This window comes from Squalius cephalus (assembly GCF_949319135.1).
Source record: "Squalius cephalus genome assembly, chromosome: 7".
NCBI classification, from domain to species: Eukaryota; Metazoa; Chordata; class Actinopteri; order Cypriniformes; family Leuciscidae; genus Squalius; species Squalius cephalus.
In genome coordinates this window covers 11828116-11843143 of record NC_137128.1, presented here as the reverse complement: position 1 = coordinate 11843143, position 15028 = coordinate 11828116, and positions in this window count along the sequence as shown.

Genomic DNA, 15028 nt, shown 5'->3' with positions numbered 1-15028 from the left:
TATAAAAATCATTAAATCTATGGAGAGTCCCCACAAAGATAGTAAACCGTGTGTGTGTGGGTGGGTGTGTGTGTGTGGCGTGGGCGCGTTTGAACAGTGGACACATAAAAACATACTCCGTCATTATACAGGATGACATTCAAACTGCAAAGTGTTAACTTATATTTGTGTACAGTCGCAATAAAACACAACATTGTGCTTTTGTAAAATAATTTCAAGCAATCAACCCCCGAAAGGCGCTAATTTTAAAATTAAACTAAAATGCTCATGGCTGCACGGGCATTCATAACGGTGCACATCCACGGCGAGGAACGAGCAGAACAGAGTGAACGTTTTTCAGTTAATTCCTACTTCCATAGGAATTAATTTGAAACGCTCGCTCAACCACTATCAACGTCAGTGTGGACGAACATATTTTACTTTCGTTTTTAAGTTGGCGATTCAAAAGCCCCCAGCGGTGTCACACGTCGATTAACCGGTGGTAAAATATTCTCACCGTCACATACCTAGTATATTTTTAAGTAGATACAATAGGCCTACCTGATTTTGAACACAAGAGGGCAGTATAGCCCTATGTATGACTTGACTTTTATGGGACTAAATAGTACAATTACTATTTTTAAACTTATAAATATTTATTAAATTAAAAAAAAAGAATAAAATGGGTTTAGTTGTGATATTTTTATACTTTTATATAGAAATAAATGGTGTTTAATTACATTTTTAGAAGATGAGGCTTTAAGTGTTACTTTACTTTAGTCCCTCACTATAGCAAAACCGTTTGAGATGTTTAATATTCACAATTTAGCATCTTTAATGTATCTTTATCATTTTGAAAAAGTTTGGTGTGAATAAAATAAACCAGTTAGGAAGAGTAGCTAAAAACTCAGAGTCTGAAATATCCAAAAAATCAACATTCAAACCAAAATATCTGACTTCCTTTTGCTCTGAGCTAATAACTGTAAATTAGAAAGTTGTCCGGCTCGGTGAGACCAATATATATACTGATTTTTGTAACTGTTGGTAAAACTAACCCACCCACTTTTGTCAAACGCATGTTGAAAGTGACACACTTCCTGCTGCCAGTTGGTGGCGCTGTAAATTTGACTCACAATAGTTACATCCATCTGATCTGCCTCTTACCACGAACACACTGCTAAAGTTTCATCAAGATCAGTTAATGTATGCAGAAGTTATAACACTTCGTCTCCTCTCTTTTCTCGCCATAAATTTGTTTCCTCGCCACGGCCAAACCGTTCGAGATATCAAAAATCCGTCCGCAATTTAGCATCCTCAATGTCTTGACTTCATGCTGACTGAGTTTGGAGGTGATTGAATGAATTCTCTAGGAGGAGTACATCACATTCCACAGCAAGCATTTTCCAAACAACCCATAATAGCCGACTTCCTGTTGGGCTGGCGTGAAACTTGACAGAGGGAAAGTTGTTCAGCCCGATGAAATCTATATGTGTACCGAGTTTCATATTAATTCATGCAAGCGTGTTTGATATATGGACCAAGTTTTCAGACCCTGTTCAAGAGGGCGCTGTTGAGCCCCCCTGCCACGCCCGTTTCTGAAACTTTTCACATGTCTACTGGCTAATAAGTGTTATGTGTCTGTCGAGTTTCATCCAATTTCAAGCATGCTAAGAGTTTCAAACGCATCCGAAAAGAATATTCAAATTTGATGCGTTGCCACGGCAACAGTATCTAAGATATCAATAATCCTTTCACAGGTCTACATCTGCCGTGTGTCTACATTATACACAAAGTTTGAAGCAAATCGGGTAAAAGTAAGAGGGTGACTTCAAAGCATTTTGAAAGTGACACACTTCCTGCTGCCAGTTGGTGGCGCTATAACTTTGACTCACAATAGTCACATCCATGTGATCGGCCTCTTACAACGAATACACTGCTGAAGTTTCATCAAGATCAGTCAATGTATGCAGAAGTTATAACACACTTCCTGTGTCCCATTATTCGCCATAAATTAGTTTCCTCGCCACGGCCAAACCGTTCGAGATATCAAAAATCTGTTCGCAAGAATTCATCCTCAATGTCTTGACTTTATTCTCACCGAGTTTGGTGGCGATCGGATGAAATCCCTAGGAGGAGTATTTCACATTCCATTGTATGCGTTTTCCAAACAACGTATAATAACCGACTTCCTGTTGGGCTTTTGTAAAACTTAGAGCACGAAAGTTGTTCGGCCCGATGAGATCTATATGTGTACTGAGTTTCATATTATTACATGCAAGCGTGTTTGATTTATGGACCAAGTTTTCGGACCCCATTCCAGGGGGCGCCGTCGAGCCCCCCTGCCACGCCCCGGTACCAGCTTCAGCCCGGCCCTGATGGCCGCGGGTTCTGACGTGTGTGCAAAATTTCAAGAGTTTTTGAGCATGTTAAGGGCCCCAAAAGTGTCAAAAAGGCAAAAAAAAAAATAATGAAGAAAAAAAAAAAAAAAAATCCTTACGGAAACAATAGGGCCTTCGCCCTTTCAGGGCTTGGGCCCTAATTAAAGCTGCAAGCAGCGATGAAAGGGCCCTCGCACCCGTGCCATCAACACTCGGTGGCTTTAGGAAGGCAGAGCATGGTTGGGAAATGTACATTTAAGGAGGTATATATAGTAAGAGTATGTCAAAGTCAGTTACAAAATGTTTTGTATAATGGTGATAATAGCATGCTTCATGACTCAGCTAAGTGTTGCTAGCATGTTCAGTTTGTTTCTAGCATGCTTAGTACACAATAATTATGTGGTTAGTACTGCATTACTGTGTTAACCATGTCAGTTTCTGTTGCCAGTAGGTGGCGTTATGACTATAACTGAATATGAGCATGGATGTGTGTTCAGGACAGAACTCTTATCAAACATGTGAAGTTTGGTGCAAATTGGACATTGCCTTCTTGAGTAACAACAAAGTCATGTTTCATTGAATTAGCATTCTTTAGAACTTAGCTAAGCATTGTTAGCATGTTTTAACATGTTGCTAGAACGGCATCAACGTGTTAAACATGTCACTTCCTGTTGCCAGTTGGTGGCGCTATTACTATAACTGAACATTCTCATGTAGATGTGTTCAGGCCATGACTCTTATCAAAAGTGTGAAGTTTGGGGCAGATTGGACATTCCATGCCTGAGTTACAGCAAATTCCTATTTAATTGCAATAATAGCATGCTTTAGCACTTGGCTAAGAGTTTGCTAGCATGTTTTAGCATGTTTCTAGTATGTTGTTAGCATGTTTAACACTTGCTGGCACTTTTTTATATGTTATTAGGAGTCCACAACAGTGTTAAACATGTCACTTCCTGTTGCCAGCAGGTGGCGCTATGACTGTAACTGAATATAAGCATGGTCATGTGTTCAGGACAGAACGCTTATCAAAAGTGTGAAGTTTGGGGCAGATTGGACATTCCATGCCTGAGTTACAGCAAATTCATATTTAATTGCAGTAATATCATTCTTTAGCACTTAGCTAAGTGTTTGCTATTATGTTTTAGCATGTCTCTAGTATGTTGGTAGGATGTTTAGCACCTACTGGCATTTTTGTATATGTTATTAGGAGTCAAGAACAGTGTTAAACGTCACTTCCTGTTGCCAGCAGGTGGCGCTATGACTATAACTAAATATGAGCATGGACATGTGTTCAAGAGATAACTCTTATCAAACGTGTGACGTTTGGGGTAGATTGTACATTGCCTTCTTGAGTAACAACAAAGTCCTGTTTCATTGAATTAGCATGCTTTAGCACTTAGCTAAGTATTGCTAGCATGTTTTAATATGTTTCTAGCATGTTTAGAACTCAATGGCATTTTTAACATGTTGCTAGAACGGCATCAACGTGTTAAACATGTCACTTCCTGTTGCCAGTAGGTGGCGCTATTACTATAACTGAATTTGAGCATAGGCATGCGTTCAGGCCATGATTCTTATCAAACATGTGAAGTTTGGGGCAGATTGGACGTTCCATGCCTGAGTTACAGCAAATTCCTATTTAATTGCAGTAATAGCATGCTTTATCACTTAGCTAAGTGTTTGCTAGCATGTTTCTAGTATGTTGCTAACCTGTTTAGCACTTGCTGGCTCTTTTATATATGTTATTAGGAGACCACAACAGTGTTAAACATGTCACTTCCTGTTGACAGCAGGTGGCGCTATTACTATAACTGAATATTCTCATGTAGATGTGTTCAGGCCATGACTCTTATCAAACGTGTGAAGTTTGGGGCAGATTGGACATTCCATGCCTGTGTTACAGCAAATTCCTATTTAATTGCAGCAATAGCATGCTTTAGCACTTAGCTAAGTGTTTGTTAGCATGTTTTAGCATGTTTCTAGTATGTTGTTAGCATGTTTAGCACTTGCTGGCACTTTTTTTATATGTTTTTATATGTCCACAACAGTGTTTAACATGTCACTTCCTGTTGCCAGCAGGTGGCACTATGACTGTAACTGAATATGAGCATGGTCATGTGTTCAGGACAGAACGTTTATTAAAAGTGTGAAGTTTGGCGCATATTGGACATTGCCTTCTTGAGTAACAACAACATCCTGTTTCATTGAATTAGCATGCTTTACCACTTAGCTAAGTATTGCTAGCATGTTTTAACATTAGCTAGCATGTTTTAACATGTTTCTAGCATGTTTAGACCTCAATGGCATTTTTAACATGTTGCTAGAATGGCATCAACGTGTTAAACATGACACTTCCTGTTGCCAGTAGGTGGCGCTATTACTATAACTGAATATTCTCATGTAGATGTGTTCAGGACAGAACGCTTATCAAAAGTGTGAAGTTTGGGGCAGATTGGACATTCCATGCCTGAGTTACAGCAAATTCCTATTTAATTGCAATAATAGCATGCTTTAGCACTTAGCTAAGAGTTTGCTAGCATGTTTTAGCATGCTTCTAGTATGTTGTTAGCATGTTTAGCACTTGCTGGCACTTTTTTATATGTTATTAGGAGTCCATAACAGTGTTAAACATGTCACTTCCTGTTGCCAGCAGGTGGCGCTATGACTATAACTGAATATGAGCATGGCCATGTGTTCAGGACAGAACTCTTATCAAACGTGTGAAGTTTGGGGCAGATTGGACATTCCATGCCTGAGTTACAGCAACTTCCTGTTTCATGGCGAAACATCGAAATTTGTAAGGCCGCCGAGGACCCGCCCTTCGACGAAAACTCAAGATCTTCGCAATTTAACGTCGCAAAGGCCTTAAGATTACACTCACCAAATTTGAAGATGATCAGATTAAAACTGTAGGAGGAGTTCGTTAAAGTACGAGGCCTGAAAATGGCAAAAACTGCACAAAAATCTGAGAGGAAGTTCAAAATGGCTGACTTCCTGTTGTGTTTAGGGCTATGCTCCAAGAGACTTTTTTGTAGGTATTAGGTCATTACACGTATGTACCGAATTTCGTGCACGTACGTTGAACGTTGCGGGAGGCGCACTCCGTTGAACTTTTATAGGTGGCGCTATCGAGCCATTTTGCCCCGTCCAATTCTGAAACCTATATCAGATGTAAATTTTCGCCAGTTCTGACGCGTGTGCAAAGTTTCGTGAGTTTTCGCGCATGTTTAGGCCCTCAAAAATGCAATTCAATGCGGAGAAGAATAATAATAATAATAATTAAAGCTGCAAGCAGCGATGAAAGGGCCCTCGCACCCGTGCCATCAACACTCGGTGGCTTTAGGAAGACAGAGCATGGTTGGGAAATGTACATTTAAGGAGGTATGTATAGTAAGAGTATGTCAAAGTCAGTTACAAAATGTTTTGTATAATGGTGATAATGGCATGCTTCATGACTCAGCTAAGTGTTGCTAGCATGCTTAGTACACAATAATTATGTGGTTAGTACTGCATTACTGTGTTAACCATGTCAGTTTCTGTTGCCAGTAGGTGGCGTTATGACTATAACTGAATATGAGCTTGGATGTGTGTTCAGGACAGAACTCTTATCAAACGTGTGAAGTTTGGTGCAAATTGGACATTGCCTTCTTGAGTAACAACAAAGTCATGTTTCATTGAATTAGCATGCTTTAGCACTTAGCTGAGCATTGTTAGCATGTTTTAACATGTTTCTAGCATGTTTAGAACTCAATGGCATTTTTAACATGTTGCTAGAACGGCATCAACGTGTTAAACATGTCACTTCCTGTTGCCAGTTGGTGGCGCTATTACTATAATTGAACATTCTCATGTAGATGTGTTCAGGCCATGACTCTTATCAAAAGTGTGAAGTTTGGGGCAGATTGGACATTCCATGCCTGAGTTACAGCAAATTCCTATTTAATTGCAATAATAGCATGCTTTAGCACTTGGCTAAGAGTTTGCTAGCATGTTTTAGCATGTTTCTAGTATGTTGTTAGCATGTTTAACACTTGCTGGCACTTTTTTATATGTTATTAGGAGTCCATAACAGTGTTAAACATGTCACTTCCTGTTGCCAGCAGGTGGCGCTATGACTGTAACTGAATATAAGCATGGTCATGTGTTCAGGACAGAACGCTTATCAAAAGTGTGAAGTTTGGGGCAGATTGGACATTCCATGCCTGAGTTACAGCAAATTCATATTTAATTGCAGTAATATCATTCTTTAGCACTTAGCTAAGTGTTTGCTAGTATGTTTTAGCATGTCTATAGTATGTTGGTAGGATGTTTAGCACCTACTGGCATTTTTTTATATGTTATTAGGAGTCAAGAACAGTGTTAAACGTCACTTCCTTTTGCCAGCAGGTGGCGCTATGACTATAACTAAATATGAGCATGGACATGTGTTCAAGAGATAACTCTTATCAAACGTGTGACGTTTGGGGTAGATTGTACATTGCCTTCTTGAGTAACAACAAAGTCCTGTTTCATTGAATTAGCATGCTTTAGCACTTAGCTAAGTATTGCTAGTATGTTTTAACATGTTTCTAGCATGTTTAGAAGTCAATGGCATTTTTAACATGTTGCTAGAATGGCATCAACGTGTTAAACATGACACTTCCTGTTACCAGTAGGTGGCGCTATTACTATAACTGAATATTCTCATGTAGATATGTTCAGGACAGACTGCTTATCAAAAGTGTGAAGTTTGGGGCAGATTGGACATTCCATGCCTGAGTTACAGCAAATTCCTATTTAATTGCAATAATAGCATGCTTTAGCACTTAGCTAAGAGTTTGCTAACATGTTTTAGCATGCTTCTAGTATGTTGTTAGCATGTTTAGCACTTGCTGGCACTTTTTTATATGTTATTAGGAGTCCATAACAGTGTTAAACATGTCACTTCCTGTTGCCAGCAGGTGGCGCTATGACTATAACTGAATATGAGCATGGTCATGTGTTCAGGACAGAACGTTTATTAAAAGTGTGAAGTTTGGTGCAGATTGGACATTGCCTTCTTGAGTAACAACAACATCCTGTTTCATTGAATTAGCATGCTTTAGCACTTAGCTAAGTATTGCTAGTATGTTTTAACATGTTTCTAGCATGTTTAGAAGTCAATGGCATTTTTAACATGTTGCTAGAATGGCATCAACGTGTTAAACATGACACTTCCTGTTACCAGTAGGTGGCGCTATTACTATAACTGAATATTCTCATGTAGATATGTTCAGGACAGAACGCTTATCAAAAGTGTGAAGTTTGGGGCAGATTGGACATTCCATGCCTGAGTTACAGCAAATTCCTATTTAATTGCAATAATAGCATGCTTTAGCACTTAGCTAAGAGTTTGCTAGCATGTTTTAGCATGCTTCTAGTATGTTGTTAGCATGTTTAGCACTTGCTGGCACTTTTTTATATGTTATTAGGAGTCCATAACAGTGTTAAACATGTCACTTCCTGTTGCCAGCAGGTGGCGCTATGACTATAACTGAATATGAGCATGGTCATGTGTTCAGGACAGAACGTTTATTAAAAGTGTGAAGTTTGGTGCAGATTGGACATTGCCTTCTTGAGTAACAACAACATCCTGTTTCATTGAATTAGCATGCTTTAGCACTTAGCTAAGTATTGCTAGTATGTTTTAACATGTTTCTAGCATGTTTAGAAGTCAATGGCATTTTTAACATGTTGCTAGAATGGCATCAACGTGTTAAACATGACACTTCCTGTTACCAGTAGGTGGCGCTATTACTATAACTGAATATTCTCATGTAGATATGTTCAGGACAGAACGCTTATCAAAAGTGTGAAGTTTGGGGCAGATTGGACATTCCATGCCTGAGTTACAGCAAATTCCTATTTAATTGCAATAATAGCATGCTTTAGCACTTAGCTAAGAGTTTGCTAGCATGTTTTAGCATGCTTCTAGTATGTTGTTAGCATGTTTAGCACTTGCTGGCACTTTTTTATATGTTATTAGGAGTCCATAACAGTGTTAAACATGTCACTTCCTGTTGCCAGCAGGTGGCGCTATGACTATAACTGAATATGAGCATGGTCATGTGTTCAGGACAGAACGTTTATTAAAAGTGTGAAGTTTGGTGCAGATTGGACATTGCCTTCTTGAGTAACAACAACATCCTGTTTCATTGAATTAGCATGCTTTAGCACTTAGCTAAGTATTGCTAGTATGTTTTAACATGTTTCTAGCATGTTTAGAAGTCAATGGCATTTTTAACATGTTGCTAGAATGGCATCAACGTGTTAAACATGACACTTCCTGTTACCAGTAGGTGGCGCTATTACTATAACTGAATATTCTCATGTAGATATGTTCAGGACAGAACGCTTATCAAAAGTGTGAAGTTTGGGGCAGATTGGACATTCCATGCCTGAGTTACAGCAACTTCCTGTTTCATGGCGAAACATCAAAATTTGTCAGGCCGCCGAGGACCCGCCCTTCGACGAAAACTCAAGATCTTCGCAATTTAACGTCGCAAAGGCCTTAAGATTACACTCACCAAATTTGAAGATGATCAGATTAAAACTGTAGGAGGAGTTCGTTAAAGTACGAGGCCTGAAAATGTCAAAAACTGCACAAAAATCTGGGAGGAAGTTCAAAATGGCTGACTTCCTGTTGTGTTTAGGGCTATGCTCCAAGAGACTTTTTTGTAGGTATTAGGTCATTACATGTATGTACCGAATTTCGTGCACGTACGTGGAACGTTGCGGGAGGCGCACTCCGTTGAACTTTTATAGGTGGCGCTATCGAGCCATTTTGCCCCGTCCAATTCTGAAACCTATATCAGATGTAAATTTTCGCCAGTTCTGACGCGTGTGCAAAGTTTCGTGAGTTTTCGAGCATGTTTAGGCCCTCAAAAATGCAATTAAATGCGGAGAAGAATAATAATAATAATAATTAAAGCTGCAAGCAACGATGAAAGGGCCCTCGCACCCGTGCCATCAACACTCGGTGGCTTTAGGAAGACAGAGCATGGTTGGGCAATGTACATTTAAGGAGGTATATATAGTAAGAGTATGTCAAAGTCAGTTACAAAATGTTTTGTATAATGGTGATAATAGCATGCTTCATGACTCAGCTAAGTGTTGCTAGCATGTTTATTGTGTTTCTAGCATGCTTAGTACACAATAATTATGTTGTTAGTACTGCATAACTGTGTTAACCATGTCAGTTTCTGTTGCCAGTAGTTGGGGCTATGTCTATATCTGAATATTGCTATGTAGATGTGTTCAGTGCAGGACTTTTATCAAACATGTGAAGTTTGGGGCAGATTGGACATTGTATGCTTGAGTTACAACAACTTCCTTTAGCATTTCTAGCATGTTTTATGATGTTTCTAGCATTTTACATATTAATTTTGGGGTAGATTGGACATTGCATTCCTGAGTTACAGCAAATTCATATTTAATTGCAGTAATATCATGCTTTAGCACTTAGCTAAGTGTTTGCTAGTATGTTTTAGCATGTCTCTAGTATGTTGGTAGGATATTTAGCACCTACTGGCATTTTTTTATATGTTATTAGGAGTCCAGAACAGTGTTAAACGTCACTTCCTTTTGCCAGCAGGCGGCGCTATGACTATAACTGAATATGAGCATGGACATGTGTTCAAAAGATAACTCTTATCAAATGTGTGAAGTTTGGGGTAGATTGGACATTTTATGCTTAAGTTACAACAACTTCCTTGAGCTTTTATAGCATGCTTTAGAACTTAGCTAAGTGTTGCTAGCATGTTTCTTGCATGTTACATATTAAGTTTGGGGTAGATTGAACATCCCATGCCTGTGTTACAACAAATTCCCATTTAATTGCAGTAATATCATGATTTAGCACTTATCTAAGTGATTGATAGCATGTTTTAGCATGTTTCTAGTATGTTGTTAGCATGTTTAGCACATGCTGGCACTTTTTTATATGTTATTAGGAGTCCACAACAGTGTTTAACATGTCACTTCCTGTTGCCAGCAGGTGGCGCTATGACTGTAACTGAATATGAGCATGGTCATGTGTTCAGGACAGAACGCTTATCAAAAGTGTGAAGTTTGGGGCAGATTGGACATTGCCTTCTTGAGTAACAACAACATCCTGTTTCATTGAATTAGCATGCTTTAGCACTCAGCTAAGTTTTGCTAGCATGTTTTAACATGTTTCTAGCATGTTTAGAAGTCAATGGCATTTTTAACATCTTGCTAGAACGGCATCAACGTGTTAAACATGACACTTCCTGTTACCAGTAGGTGGCGCTATTACTATAACTGAATATTCTCATGTAGATGTGTTCAGGCCATGACTCTTATCAAACGTGTGACGTTTGGGGCAGATTGGACATTCCATGCCTGTGTTACAGCAAATTCCTATTTAATTGCAGCAATAGCATGCTTTAACACTTAGCTAAGTGTTTGCTAGCATGTCTTAGCATGTTTCTAGTATGTTGTTAGCATGTTTAGCACTTGATGGCACTTTTTTTATATGTTTTTATATGTCCACAACAGTGTTTAACATGTCACTTCCTGTTGCCAGCAGGTGGCACTATGACTGTAACTGAATATGAGCATGGTCATGTGTTCAGGACAGAACGTTTATTAAAAGTGTGAAGTTTGGTGCAGAATGGACATTGCCTTCTTGCGTAACAACAACATCCTGTTTCATTGAATTAGCATGCTTTAGCACTTAGCTAAGTATTGCTAGCATGTTTTAACATGTTTCTAGCATGTTTAGAAGTCAATGGCATTTTTAACATGTTGCTAGAATGGCATCAACGTGTTAAACATGACACTTCCTGTTACCAGTAGGTGGCGCTATTACTATAACTGAATATTCTCATGTAGATGTGTTCAGGACAGAACGCTTATCAAAAGTGTGAATTTTTGGGCAGATTGGACATTCCATGCCTGAGTTACAGCAAATTCCTATTTAATTGCAATAATAGCATGCTTTAGCACTTAGCTAAGAGTTTGCTAGCATGTTTTAGCATGCTTCTAGTATGTTGTTAGCATGTTTAGCACTTGCTGGCACTTTTTTATATGTTATTAGGAGTCCATAACAGTGTTAAACATGTCACTTCCTGTTGCCAGCAGGTGGCGCTATGACTATAACTGAATATGAGCATGGTCATGTGTTCAGGACATAACTCTTATCAAACGTGTGAAGTTTGGGGCAGATTGGACATTCCATGCCTGAGTTACAGCAACTTCCTGTTTCATGGCGAAACATCGAAATTTGTCAGGCCGCCGAGGACCCGCCCTTCGACGAAAACTCAAGATCTTCGCAATTTAACGTCGCAAAGGCCTTAAGATTACACTCACCAAATTTGAAGATGATCAGATTAAAACTGTAGGAGGAGTTCGTTAAAGTACGAGGCCTGAAAATGGCAAAAACTGCACAAAAATCTGAGAGGAAGTTAAAAATGGCTGACTTCCTGTTGTGTTTAGGGCTATGCTCCAAGAGACTTTTTTGTAGGTATTAGGTCATTACACGTATGTACCGAATTTCGTGCACGTACGTTGAACGTTGCGGGAGGCGCACTCCGTTGAACTTTTATAGGTGGCGCTATCGAGCCATTTTGCCCCGTCCAATTCTGAAACCTATATCAGATGTAAATTTTCGCCAGTTCTGACGCGTGTGCAAAGTTTCGTGAGTTTTCGCGCATGTTTAGGCCCTCAAAAATGCAATTCAATGCGGAGAAGAATAATAATAATAATAATAAACAGAGCAATTCCAAGAGGGTCCTCACACCATCGGTGCTCGGGCCCTAAAAATATAATTTGAATGATCATTTTGCCACAGTTTTTGCTTGAACATGTTACACATATCTAATCAGTTCTGTAATACATTTTCATTTTGCTACTTATAAAGCATTAAAATAGTATTCAATTTACATATTAAAACTAGTGTATGAAATGGCAAATGTAAATGATGTAATTTAATTTTCATTTTGCACCAAACGTTGCACAAATGGTAATGTAAAATGTAAATTTAAATACAGAATGCATTGTCATTTTGCATATTACATTTCAAATTGAATATTGCTACCCATATGCTTCCATACTATCGAAGCTGTTGGTGTTTCCATTCTCCAGCAAACAGAAGTTCACCATTGCTGAAGGTGATGGCTTTGCTGGAGACGTGGCTGGTCTTTCCCCAAACACTCACACAATTCACCTCTGCACTTTCCACACACACCCTTTATCCCATAGTATGGTTCCTCTCAAAATGAGCAGCGAGTAATTTATTTATTTATTTTTTATTTCATTTTATTTACTCTATTTGCTTGTTTGTTTTTTCTTGCCCCAAAACAAAAATTGACATTTCTGTTTTTTCCTCTGCAAAAATCTGATCTTGTTCATGGGAGTATGGAACTCCCGAATCTGTGGTCTTTGAAATGGAAATATATGCAGCATTGACCAGACTTCAAAGATTTGTTATATTGTTGCGGTTTTTGTTTGTTTGTGGTTATTAACCAAGAGTGAGAATTTAAGGTGGTCTCTTAAATTCTGGTTTCTGTCTTGTGTGAAATACAAAAAAAATATTTCTATACTGAATCCTATGTCCTTTGTGATTATTTCTTTTGGATTTGAGTTGATGTATGTAACTGGTGGTATTTATGCTCTCTGGGTTATTTTTCTTAAAATATTGACAGGTTTACTCCTGTCTGGCACCCGAATTATACTAACTTTAATCTACACTAAATAATTTGTTGATTGTTTATTTATTTAAACTAGTCTCGTCCAATCGTTGTGCAATATTTCCTCCAGTATTCTCTTGTCCTTGTTTTAATTGTTCTACAACTTACTTTTAGTTTCTGGTATTCTAGTACATTTTCCAATTCAATACTTTTCTTTAATGTTTTGAATGCTTGATTTCTTATTTTAATTGCCTTTATCAAAAAGTTGACATTGAGCACTATATTGGTCATCACATGCATAATATGTCATCCCCCATTTAAAGGTGATTTCATCATGGTGATTCTTCAAATGTTTGCACTTTGGGTTGATTTTTATTTCTATTAATTACTTTTTCAAAATGTTTAGATTTTGTTGCTGCATTACTTTTTTCAGTCTGACACCATGAAGACCTACCACAGAAATATTACATTTAAAACTATGACTGAAATCGATCACTTAAGTATTTTACACAAATTTTGATATATTTTTAACTGGCCAATTATAAAATAATTTATAGCAGGTGTTTTTTTAAAATATAAAGTATTTTTCAACAAATTTTTAATAGTCTTTTCTCACCTTTATGTTATAGCCATGCAGATTTGCTAGCTAGACTAACTAGCTGATCTCAAACACTCCTGATTCATACAGCAACACCAGGCGACATTTATAGGAAATCATATGCATCAGTTTATTAAAGAGGCAGTCAAAGACAACAAATCAAAATTCAGTATAAAAAAAAAAAAAAAAGCAAGGTTCATAAACGAAAAGACAAACACAAAGATGAAACAGGCCGAGATGTCCATAAACACGAGGCCTGTTTCACACACAGCAGTGGTTATGAGGAGTATGCTTCAAATGGTAGCAGTAGTGTGCAAAACTTGTCACAGTGAAACATGTTCCCTATTTTTATCTGAAGAACAATGCACCTGGATAAGAGTATTGTACACTTCATCAGAAATCATAAAAAAAAAAAAAACATTTTACTGAAAGACAAACAAAAAACTAGAGCCCTGTAAAATCAGCCATTTTTTCCCCCTGCAAATTCAATTATTTTTTTCACAATTTCTGTATTTTCCCCCATTTCAATTTTTCTGGATTTTTTTATTTTATTTATTTTAATGGTTAAATTACATTCTATTAATCATGTCTAATTAATTGAAGTCATAAAACTTAACTTTATGGGATAATTTCTGGGAGAACTAACCCTTTATTTACTCACCCTCAAGCCATCCTATGTGCATATGACGTTCTTCTTTCAGACGAATACAATCAGAGTCTTATGGATTACTTTTAGGATGGATGGATGCACTTTTTTGGGCTTCAAAATTTCAGTTACTATTCACTCTCATAAAGCTTGGAAGAGCCAGGATAATTTATATATATAATAGAAGAGAATCATTAACACCAGGACGGCTTGAGGTTGAGTGAATTATGGGATCATTTTCGGGTAAACTAACCCTTTAACTACAATCTATTAAAAGGTTAGCAAAAAAATGTTTTAGGGTCCTATGAAATCCTTTTAGTTCTTTCCAAAATTCGTTAATATCTGGGTTCCACTTTAATGGTTAAATTAATAAGCAAAAAGCATGTCTAATCAATTGAATACATAAAACTTTACCAATTTAATAATTTAGTCTGGATTTCGTTTTAATGGTTAAGTTAAATTTTAGTATTCATGTTAATTGAAGTCATAAAACTAAATTTATTAAAAGGTTCACAAAAACTTTTCATGGCCCTTTGAAAACCATTTAGCTTTTTCCAGAATTTGTTTTTATTATTTCCAGAATTGGTTTTCCGCTTTTTGTTTCTCTGGATTCTGCTTTAATGGTTCAATAAAATGAATAATTAAGAAACATTTCTAATCATTTCTACAATAATAGGACCCTATGAAATCAGCTGGAATTTGTTCCCAAATTAAAAATGTTTCTCTATTTTAATTGTTCTGGATTCCATTACAATGG